General features: G+C 42.4%; 1 protein-coding gene across 1 annotated transcript in view; it reads right to left on the reverse strand.

Annotated features, from left to right (window-relative positions):
* The window catches only part of PIGK (phosphatidylinositol glycan anchor biosynthesis class K), a 102,490-nt gene that overhangs the window by 1,145 nt on the left and 90,814 nt on the right, over positions 1 to 10,531 (reverse strand). The window lies entirely within an intron of this gene.

A 10,531-nucleotide genomic window follows, 5' to 3' on the forward strand; every position in this document is an offset into this window, starting at 1 on the left:
AGCACGACATGGCTACAAACGATGGGGTGCCCGTGAAGAGCTCAGACAGAGAGTGGTTATTTACACAGACTGCTGGTAGAACACAGGAGGTGGTAATTTCAGAAAGAGCCATGCCTGTATTCATCAGATTCGAGTAATTTGAACCAGTAAGACCAACCAGTAGAGAACCTCTCCATAGTTCCCTTCATTGAGCTAGGACGATCCTCCATGTGTTTAATGTCATTAACCTGCAGAAGCCATTGTCGTACAGTAAGGGGTGAAGACTCTTTCCACAAAAAAGGGATACAGGCCCCCGCCACATTCATTAAGTACATAAGGATAGAGCGTTTATAGCCCTTCAGAGAAAGCCGATTATGGTGAAGCAGGAAAAGGCAGGATCTAACGGAATTGGGTGGTCTGTACATTTTTGCCTAATAGCTCTCATGCTGATTCCAAAAATTTGTAAGCAATGGACAGGACCAAAACACGTGAAGCATGTCTTAATTATATCTATTTAAACTTCTTTCTAAGAGTCCATCTTTCTTCTCTTGGCCTCAGACATGTATTCTGCCGAGGTTAACCTTGATGGTGCTTAGAGAGTTTTATTATATATTTCAGTACATTTGATCATTATTTGTGGGTTTTCTTTGGTCTCTTGTTTCTTGTACAGTTTTGTATTTTTAAAAACACAATAAAGATTTGATTTAAAAAAAAAATGTAAATAAAAAAAAATATATATGGTGGTAGGGGATGGGAGCATGGTAAAACTGGGATTGGCCTGACCCTAGCTAATTTTTGTTTTGTTTTGGATATAATAGGGAAGATTGAAGACATCTGTCACATTGCAATGCTGTATGTGTCCCAATTTTGGAGATTGTTCCTCTGTGGGAACCCAAAAAACATTTAAAACCAATCATTACCTGGTCTATCCAAAACTATAGAAAAGGTTTTGTCTGGAGTAGTGGCATGGGGGTCGGTGGAAGAAACCACTGAGCACAGCAGGGAAACCAAGAGAAAATGTGGAGCACAGCGGGGAAACCAACACTTCTGAAAATGTTGGTTTGGTAACAGACTTCAGAGGAAGATTTCTCTTCAACATATTGAACAGCGCTGTGCAAACTGTTGGCGCTATATAATTCCTGTATAGTAATAACAGGGCAGCATTTGGGAACCTGTTATTCGAGTGATATGGTACCCGCCATATGCTTGAAAGTCAGGTTTAGTGTGACAATCTTCAAGCCTGCAAATTCAAAAACAAAATCCACAATGGCAGCTCCCATATTTTTGTCCTCATGGGTTAACATTTACTCTTCAGGTCGTTAACTGCTGGGGCCATTGCAGGGGGTGATGTTCTTCTGGGTGGATGTTTGCTTTATTTAATAATATGAAGAATTAAAAAAACTCTTCAAGTAAGTAGAAACAAGCGGAGGGGAACACGCAGTGAATCAACTGGGGCAGGAACAGAGCAAGGAACAACAGCAGAGATATCTCATGACTGGATTTCTCTAGAGGATTCAGAAGCTATAGAGAGAGATTCATCCCACCAGGATGAACCTGAAAGTAAAAAAAACTTATTTTTCGCAGCATAAGACGCACTTTTTTCCACCCAAAAGTCAGGGGAAAATGTGTGTGCATCTTATGGAGCGAATACCTATCGCCCGTAGCCCCGGACATGCAGTTTCGGGCGCCGGGCGAGTAGTTTTTTTTGTACATTCAGCCCTGCTCCAGCCAAGCAGAGCTGAATGTACAGTGGGAGCCGCTGCTCGTTTAATACAAGTGATCTAATTAGATCACTTGTATTAAATCGAGCAGCGGCGATCGTGTCCGCCCCCGCCGTGGTTTTTGGGGTACCCCGCTCCTCTGGGGGACTGTGACCACGGCATAGGAGCTCACCATAGAGCCCCTTGAGCAGACGAAGAATGTCGTTATTCGTCTGCTCTGATTACTGAGGCCGTGGAGCTGTAATCACAGCGCCACATGTCTCAGCGGTCACTGAACTGCAGCTTCTGTCACAGAATCACAGAATGTCTGCGTCCTATTGACCGGAGCGCCTTATAGAGCGCAAAATACGGTAATTCTGTGTGGCCTGATCCTTTAATAAGCTCTTATTTTACAGCATTGTTTTCCCTGCCAGCCTGTCCAGCCAAATTACTTGCCCTAAACTATACTGCCAAAAGTAAGTAGACACCCCTCAAAATTAATAATATCCAGTAAGGGTACCGTATTTGCACGCAAAGACATTTAAACAATTGTGCAAATCCAGTTTTGTGGGAACATTTTGGTGCAGGTGCATTTCTGTCCCTGTATGACTGTACCCCTGAATGTGAACATATAGCATATGTTTAAACTCTTCATAAGACAAAAACTTGAGAAGTTTATTGATCATCATAAATAATATTGTGGAGATTCAGCCGTTGCACCTCTTCAGCTCAACAGGTTATTCAGCTAGAAGAGGAGTCGCAGACAGCTAATGAAAACTCAATGTGCTAATACAAAACAGAAGGATGGGTTCTGCAGACAAGAGAGACCCATTGCTCAGATACAGATGTGCGTCCCTGGCACTCCAGCGATGAGTGCAGGCCCTCCCGCACGGCTCGTCTCCACCTCTAAGTAACAAACGAACTAAAAAGGAAAAAAGAAAGACGCACTTTAAATCTCTTGGCCGCTGTATACTTTTATTAATCCGCCAGGTACAAAGCCGACACCCTGAGCTCCCATTCAACACTGAGGTTGAGAGATTTGGAGTGCAGCTCTTTTTCCTTTTGTTCGTGTGTTACTGAGAAGGATGGGCCCACTTAACCTGAAAACCTCTCTGCACTTACTAATTAAGCCTTGAAAAAAAATGTTTGTTTATTCACTGAAATTTCCTCTTCTCTAATGCGCTGATGCAAGAGCGGAGAGAAAATGATAGCTCCAAGCAGAATAAAATGTGTGGAAGATTAAATGTTATCATTCCAGCTCAACAAAATCACATTTTAGCTTATTTGTTTTTCTCCACGTGACATTCTAAACTGAGAGTTTGATAGATTAATGGTTTTCCATATCATGAAAACAGGTCTGATGACACAAACTCCTCAGGTCAGGCATATGGATGGGGAGGGTTGCAAGCCCTATTGGGCTCAGGGTGCACAATAATGTATTTGTGACAGACCCCAGTACTCAGGATGATTATGTCCGCCGCTGTATTCTTCCTTGCTCAGGGCATGCTGCAACCTGCTGATATTTAGCTACCAGTTTCCCCAGTTGGGACCCGAGTGTAGGGTGAAAGAAACTGATTTATTGAGCAACTGTACAACCTTTTATACAGAAAGTGATCAGATAAGATTATAATCCCCAATAATATAATGCTAAAGAGCCCCAGACAGCCATAGCAGGAGTGTGGCCAGACGCAGGAGAATGTCATTGTCCTGAGCTCCTTGGAGCAAAAAGGGAGCTAACGAGGGGTGGTGCCTACAGTCTTTTGATAAACAGGTTACACAGTATAACATACTTAAACATAACCCAACACCAATACACATTGAACCCATAAACTGATGACCATTTCGTCACGGTATTCATCCCAGCCATTCAGAAAGCTTGGCCAGGGTTGCAGGGGGGTACAATGCCATAAACCACTGGGATTGGGGGAACGTTTTCGAATACCTGTAGACACAATAAGATGGAAAAGCCTGTTTACTTATGTCATGGCGGGCCTTCTTTCACATTTCTATGGAACAGGTCCTTCAACAATAGATGTCCTTTACATCGAGTGCTCCTTTGGGTTCAACCCGTCTAGTGAATTATGTACATATGTTATACCTCCTGAAAAATAGCAGTGTGATTCCTGCTATGCGAGTGTGCCTAAGCACTTTCCTACTTGTAGCTTCATAGCGGTGTATCTGCAGAACCAGATCTAAGGCAATGCTACCTCTAATTGCTAAAAGATTTAGAGTTATATTTGGCAACTACCGCATTGCTCAGAGTCTCCTTGCTGGAGACTCTGGCAGGAGAAAGCAAAATCCTGCCTCTAGCAAGATGGCCATCGCAAAACACAGAGAAACAGTGCAGAACGAGACATGGTAAGCCAATATTGGGGAAAGATCTGCTGCTAGGAGAGCAAATGAAATACTGCTGACTGGTCCTTTGCTCTCTGTCTCTATTTTGAGCAAAGCTTCCAGAGTTCAGTTCCTCCTTAAAGTCCCACCAGGGCTAATTTGTGAGAAAACAAAATAGCCGAATTTTGTATTGGATGTTTATTTTGGATAGTGGAAGGAAACAGTAGACTGCAGAGGAAACGTTCTCAAACAAAAGGAGAACATGTTGCATTTGATAATGTCCCAGATGGGATTTTGAACTCGGAAAGACAGACATATGAACTCCTTAGCCGCCCATCAGAAATTGGGCTTAAAATTTCTCATTGTTGAGTACTGGTTCATCAACACTTTGCTAGAAGCACGTGGAAGGCATTCAAACTACATAGTATGGAATGCCTGGTAGGCGTCACGGCTACACAAACACCATTATTTTGCAGCCAGGTCTTATTCCCGGCCACATTAGGAGCATTTTTCCCCTAATAGCACATCTTCAAATGTAAAGCCGACACCATTGAATATTCCGCTCACTTTAAACATTGTTAAAGTTTAAGTGAACTTCATAGTTCTTCTTTAAATAAACTAAGTGCTATCGTAAATGCAGCACAGACACATCAACTGTTCTCTGATGCAGCTCTGCATTAAACCAAAATAATAAAAAAAATAAAAAAACCCTCGTCTTAAGTTCCAGTAATTAACCTACCACATCTGCTGACTGCAGGGCTGGTTTTAATCAATCTTTCTTATGCTGGATCGGAGACAAAACTTTCACACTAAGTGCTACCTGACCCTTGTAAACAAATTACTTTCATTTGCAGTGAAATTTAAAGACATAATGCGGCAAAGATTGGCCTTGAAGACTGTGCAGATTTCTCGTACCACGCCAAGCCATGGTGATCTGTATTAAAAATGTTTCCAAAACAGAGACTATTGTGAAATGATAATACACAAGCATTTATTTAGAGCAGTGGTGGTCCTCTTGTTAAATGAAGCATCAAGTGCGGACCCCGACATCATCATAGGGGCCAAACATAATGCTACAGAAAATGTCTCCAGAGACTGGAGTTACTACAGCATGAGTCCCCAAACTTTCTAAACAAAGAGCCAGTTCACGGTCCTTCAGACCTCAGGAGGCTCGGACTGTGGCAAGTGGGAATAGAAAATTCATCTCAGTGGGAGTAAAAAATGCCCCAGGTTGGAGAGCAGTGGGAGTAAAAAAATAACCTAATATCTGTGGTTAGTCAGGGAAGGAATAATTCGCCATTGTTGGTGTCTGTGGTAGGAACAGACAGTGCCCCATCACTGGTGTCTGTTGGAGGATAGTGCCCCATCACCGGTGTCCATTGGAGGATAGTGCCTCATTATTGGTATCCATGGAAGGAATGCTGCCCCACGGTTGGTGTCAGTGGGAGGAATAGTGCCTCATCATTGAGGTCAGTGGGGGAAATACTGTCCCATGGCTGGTCCCAGTGGTGCAAATAGTGCCCCATGGTTGGAGGGAAAGCAAAGGGCCGCATCGGGCCCACAGGCTGCAGCTTGGAGACCACTGTAAGACAGTCAAAGATTGTGGGCACACTGCAGAAGATAGTTAATGGCTGCAGGCATGGTTGAAGAATGGTGGCATGCTGCAGGAGACTGTAAAAAACTGGGAACACATAACAGACTGCGAAAACTTACTGCCATTATAGATCCTTCACAAGACAGAGCTCCCATAACCCCTTTCAAATATTCATGGCAGCATGAAAGATAGATTAGATAGATTAGATAGATTAGATAGATAGATCGATCTAGTACCGAAAAAGCAAGCACGGGTAAACAAAATAAACCATTTGGTCAGGAGAACCCTGTTTCATAAATACAGTATTTTAATTCTCTGTCCTCGAGTAATCATCTAGGTGAGGAATTATTGTCTGCTGGGGCCCTCAGGCAGCACAGTGAGTAGCATAGGGCTGCATTCAGCCCTAAGGACACAAGTTAAGCACCAAGGGCATAAAGTCTCATGGTGGGTGGGACCACTATTATGCACTATCATCTCTCACCCCATAACACCAATGTAATTTCACACTAATACCCTCTTCTTACAGTTGCTGGGCCCCATGACTTAATAAAAGAAAAGCTCGTACACTTTCTGCGTTCATTCAGGCATGAACTGGTCCTATTTTTATTGTTTAATTATTCCACATACACTATATGTTCCAAAGTTTTCTGACACCCCTCCAAGTTACTGGATTAAAGGGTACTGTTAATGATCAAGCATACAAAGACTTGTAAGACAACAGTGCGCTTCCAACCTTGTGGCAACCATTTGGGGAAGGCTCTTTTCTTTTCCAGCATGACTGTGGGGAACCCTGTCCTAAGACTGACAACTACAAGGTAGCACACTGCAGGACATGCTGGGAGAATTAGTTTCTTACAAACTGGAATGGAGCTTCTGCCTGATTTACATTCACAGTCTATAAAAGAAAAATCTGGATCATTAAATAATTACAGGAGAAGAAGCAGACACTTGGTACGAGGTGGCATCAGCTTTGCATTCCGCTACAATACAATAACTACAATACAATAACCTGACCTTTAAAATGTAAAAGTGTTGCGCTCACTAAGTCGCCTGTGTTTTTTTTTAACATCTGACATCTGCAGTGAGATCCCAGGCCGCCAGTCGGTTCCAATTCCTCTTCCCAAGGCTGCTTTCTACATCCTGCTTCTCTAAATCTGACAGCAATAATTAAACACGTCTGCTAGTGCGTGAAGCCATCCAGCTACGGAGATGTGTGGAGGAGATCATTCATAGAAGAACTCCAGGCAACAAGTAAAACTGCAAAATGGCTGAACTGCAAATGCTATCTTTAGCAGACAGGCTAGAACCAGAGAGTGCGCTCAATTTTCCTTTAAAGTGGACCTGAACTCAGAAGATTTGCTATATTGTAAGTACCATCTAGAAATGTTAATTGTGCCCAAGTAGTACCCTAAAAAAATAGCCTTTGTCTTGAATTCCTTCCAAAAAAAATAGTAGGCTACATTCACACCTAGTCGATTTATCGCGCAGATTTAGTCTTTGGAAGCCGTTCACACCATTTGTTGCATGGTATAAATTGCCTGCCACGCAAAACGGTGCAGGAGCTATTTTCGGGCGGTTATCATGTGGTTTGGGTCCCATAGACATCTCTATGCATTGACAACTGCACAAATTTCACAGCAAAATCGTGCAAACAAAAATGTGCGACAACCGTGCGGAAACAGCTCACCAGCTCAATCGCCTAGGTGTGAACTTAGCCTTAGTCTGATAGCTCTATAACTGCAGTACAAGATCCAAGGCACTGCTCCCTCTGACTGCTAGTCTCTGGAGATTTAAAGTGAGATTTGGTAATGTCACTATTGTGCAGCTCACTGTTCTTGTGACTAGAAGGAAAGCTGCAGTGCAAGGATGCTTCTGCTTCATTCATTCTGTGGAGCTGTGCTTCTGAACCTCCACTGCTGTTTGATTATTTCTCCATTCCTCATCAGATCACCAATCATTGGGGGGGCAGCTCTGAAATAAGTAAGAAAAGTCCTGGCTTCTCCAAGATGAACACCTCCACACAGACACACTACAAGGTATGGTGAGCCAGTAATGGGACAAAGATCAGCTTCAGGTAGACCACAGGCAATACTGGTGACTTGTCCTCTGTCCCTGGTTTGCATGTTTTATGGACACAGCTTCCGGAGTTTAGATCATCTTTAAATAAAATTGTACAGCCAGATGCAACCATATCAATCCCGGGAAAACCTGCCATAGATATCTGTCATATGCAGTCTTCCTCTCTGAGAAGTCTAGAGGCTAGTTCCCAAGACCAGTGGACATGTGCCTGCTCAGCCTTGGGATGGACTCAGATAGGCAGATGTCTGGCCAAAAGCAACAGGATAGAAATTTGGGAGTGAATATTGCTGACCTAAAAGGTGTAGGCTCAAGAGTTATCATCCTTCTTATTGCTTCACTGCATAATGAGTAGGAATAAGAATGCAGGCCAAGTGTTCCTACTTCATATTTCTGGGTCAGTAAAACCACAATATAATAAAACAAGGACGAGAATAACAGCACCCCATTCTGCACCTTTAAAAGTCAATGTCAGATCATTATGTGAAGGCATCTCTGGAATTCTTGCTTCTGAAGCTAGTTTATGATTGGCCACCAGGGATCAGCTGCAGAGAACACATGTAAAGTGATCCTGGGAATGCCTTCTTTCTGCCATGTCTCACCATCTCACTGCATTTGTTTTTGTAAATATTTCTTGATACTGAAATTAAGTAATGTGCTGTACAGAGACAATTTTTCTATTGCGTCCTCCGTGAAGACATGTATTCAGATGGCTATAAGGAGCAATATTATATTTATAATATCATTATTTCCTCACAGCAGGTCCCCGGCCAATAGAAAATCAACAGCCCATTAAAAGATAAAACAACAAAACCAAAATTTGCTGCAACTCTATGGGGGGAATTTATCAAAACTGGAGCAAACAAAATCTGGAGCAGCTGTACATGGCAACCAATCAGCTTCTCTCTTTAGTTTGTTCAGTTAAGATTTGAAAATGAAAGATATAAGCTGATTGGTTGCCATGCACGGCTGCTCCAGATTTTGTTTGCTCCAGTTTTGATAAATTCCCCTCTATGTCTTCAGTCTGATGGGCAGCATTATTCCACCCACTTCCTCTGAGTTCAAGTTTTCCTGAACCCACCCCCAGGTTGTGACTGGGCAGCGAAAGGAGAAGCAGCACAATGATGTCGCTCTGCTTTCTCCACCTATCAGCATGCTTCTTGCCAACACTTGAACTGATTGGCATCTTGTGCCGCATCTTCCTGCTGTACAGAACCTACAAGAGGCTAATACCAGATCAGATTCAGGTACTTATACTGTTTGCATTCAAAAACATATTTAATTACGTAATAAAAAATACAGAGATGCATTATATTGCGCCTACTATATCCGAGGTCAACTTTCAGATTTTATCCACAAGCACCGATCTAAAGCACGATAGCTAAAGTAGCAGAAAAATAGAACGTGTCATAGGACAGCGCGGTAAAGGATTGACGTACCTTTAAGCTAGTAATCTCTATGCCATCCATGCACTGCTAAAATCTTCAGGCACAGACGGACATGTTATCAGAACAAAGGGATCCCACCACCCGGGAATACAAAGAGCCATCTCTGATGTTCGAAGTGTTGCGGTCACTAGTTGAAAGGCCTGGGAACGTTCAGAAGCGATTCATGGTCTCTGACAAAGCTTTCATTTAGAAACAAAGCACTGAGGCTTGCTGGAATCACCTGCTGATTGCCATATGAAAGGGCCCACCACTGCAATAGCTAACTGGTCACAGTCAACTGCTTAGATGGTGAAACACTTAGTGGAGAGTGTTCACATCCGAGGAGACCTACTGGATGGGAGCAGCACAGCTAAGCCATCAAAAAATCAGCAGACTGATAAAAGGAAATTCCACTTTTTATAAAACATTATATAACGGACACACAAGCCATTTTGTGAATTACCGCTGACAAAAATGACCTTTCCATTTCAGTCCGGAGGAGCTATTATTTCTTAAAGTTGCCCAGCTTTGAAGCTATGGCCTTTTGGAGACGGTCTATATGTCATTTGTGTACAGACAGCCCCCCGAAATCCAATTTCTTACTTGTGGGCCATTGTTTTTTTTTTTTCAAGAAACCTGCACAAAACTTGAAGTCTTTTTGGGTGAGATACATATGAGTGTGGATAGTAAGTCAAAGCTTTTTGTCCTCATTTTGTATAACGAAACGAATGGCTAAAACCCGTCTGTTTAAAAAAAATAAATCGCACTGTGTTTCCCCTTAACCGCTTGAAGACCAGGTGTTTAGACCCCCTTCCTGGCCAGGCCATTTTTCAGTGTTCAGCGCTGCAGTACTTTGACTGACGTTTATTCCGTCATGCAACGCTGTACTGAAATGAATTTTATACCATTTTTTGGGGACAGATAGAGCTTTCTTTTGGTGTTATTTAATAACCACTGGGGGTTTTATTTTTTACTATAATAAGGAGAAATTACTGAAAATTTTGAATTTTTTTTTACATTATGTTATAAAACAACTAATATTGCCCACTTTTTTGGTAAAATATAAAAGTCGGGGTCACGTCGGGTAAATAGACACCAAACATGTCAAACTTTAAAATTGCGAAAACTTGCGAAATCGCAAAAAACTAGCATACCCAAAATTGGCCATAGGCGACGCTTTAAACGCTTTTACAGCTCATCAGTTTAGTGTTATCAGTAATTGATGGCCCTAGACTTATTGCTCTTATTCCGACGTTCGCGGCGATATGTAACATGTGCGGCGTAATGGGAGCAGTCGTCGTTTTCGCAGGTATGTGCACCTGACGCATATTTACATGCGTGTATGTAGAGGTGGGGACTTTTTTTTTTAAAAATTATTTTTAAATTATTTTTTTATGTGTAACTTTCAAAAAAATGGGGGG

Source organism: Nanorana parkeri, unplaced genomic scaffold (assembly GCF_000935625.1).
Source record: "Nanorana parkeri isolate BGI_ZX_2015 unplaced genomic scaffold, ASM93562v1 scaffold418, whole genome shotgun sequence".
In the NCBI taxonomy this organism is placed as follows: Eukaryota; Metazoa; Chordata; class Amphibia; order Anura; family Dicroglossidae; genus Nanorana; species Nanorana parkeri.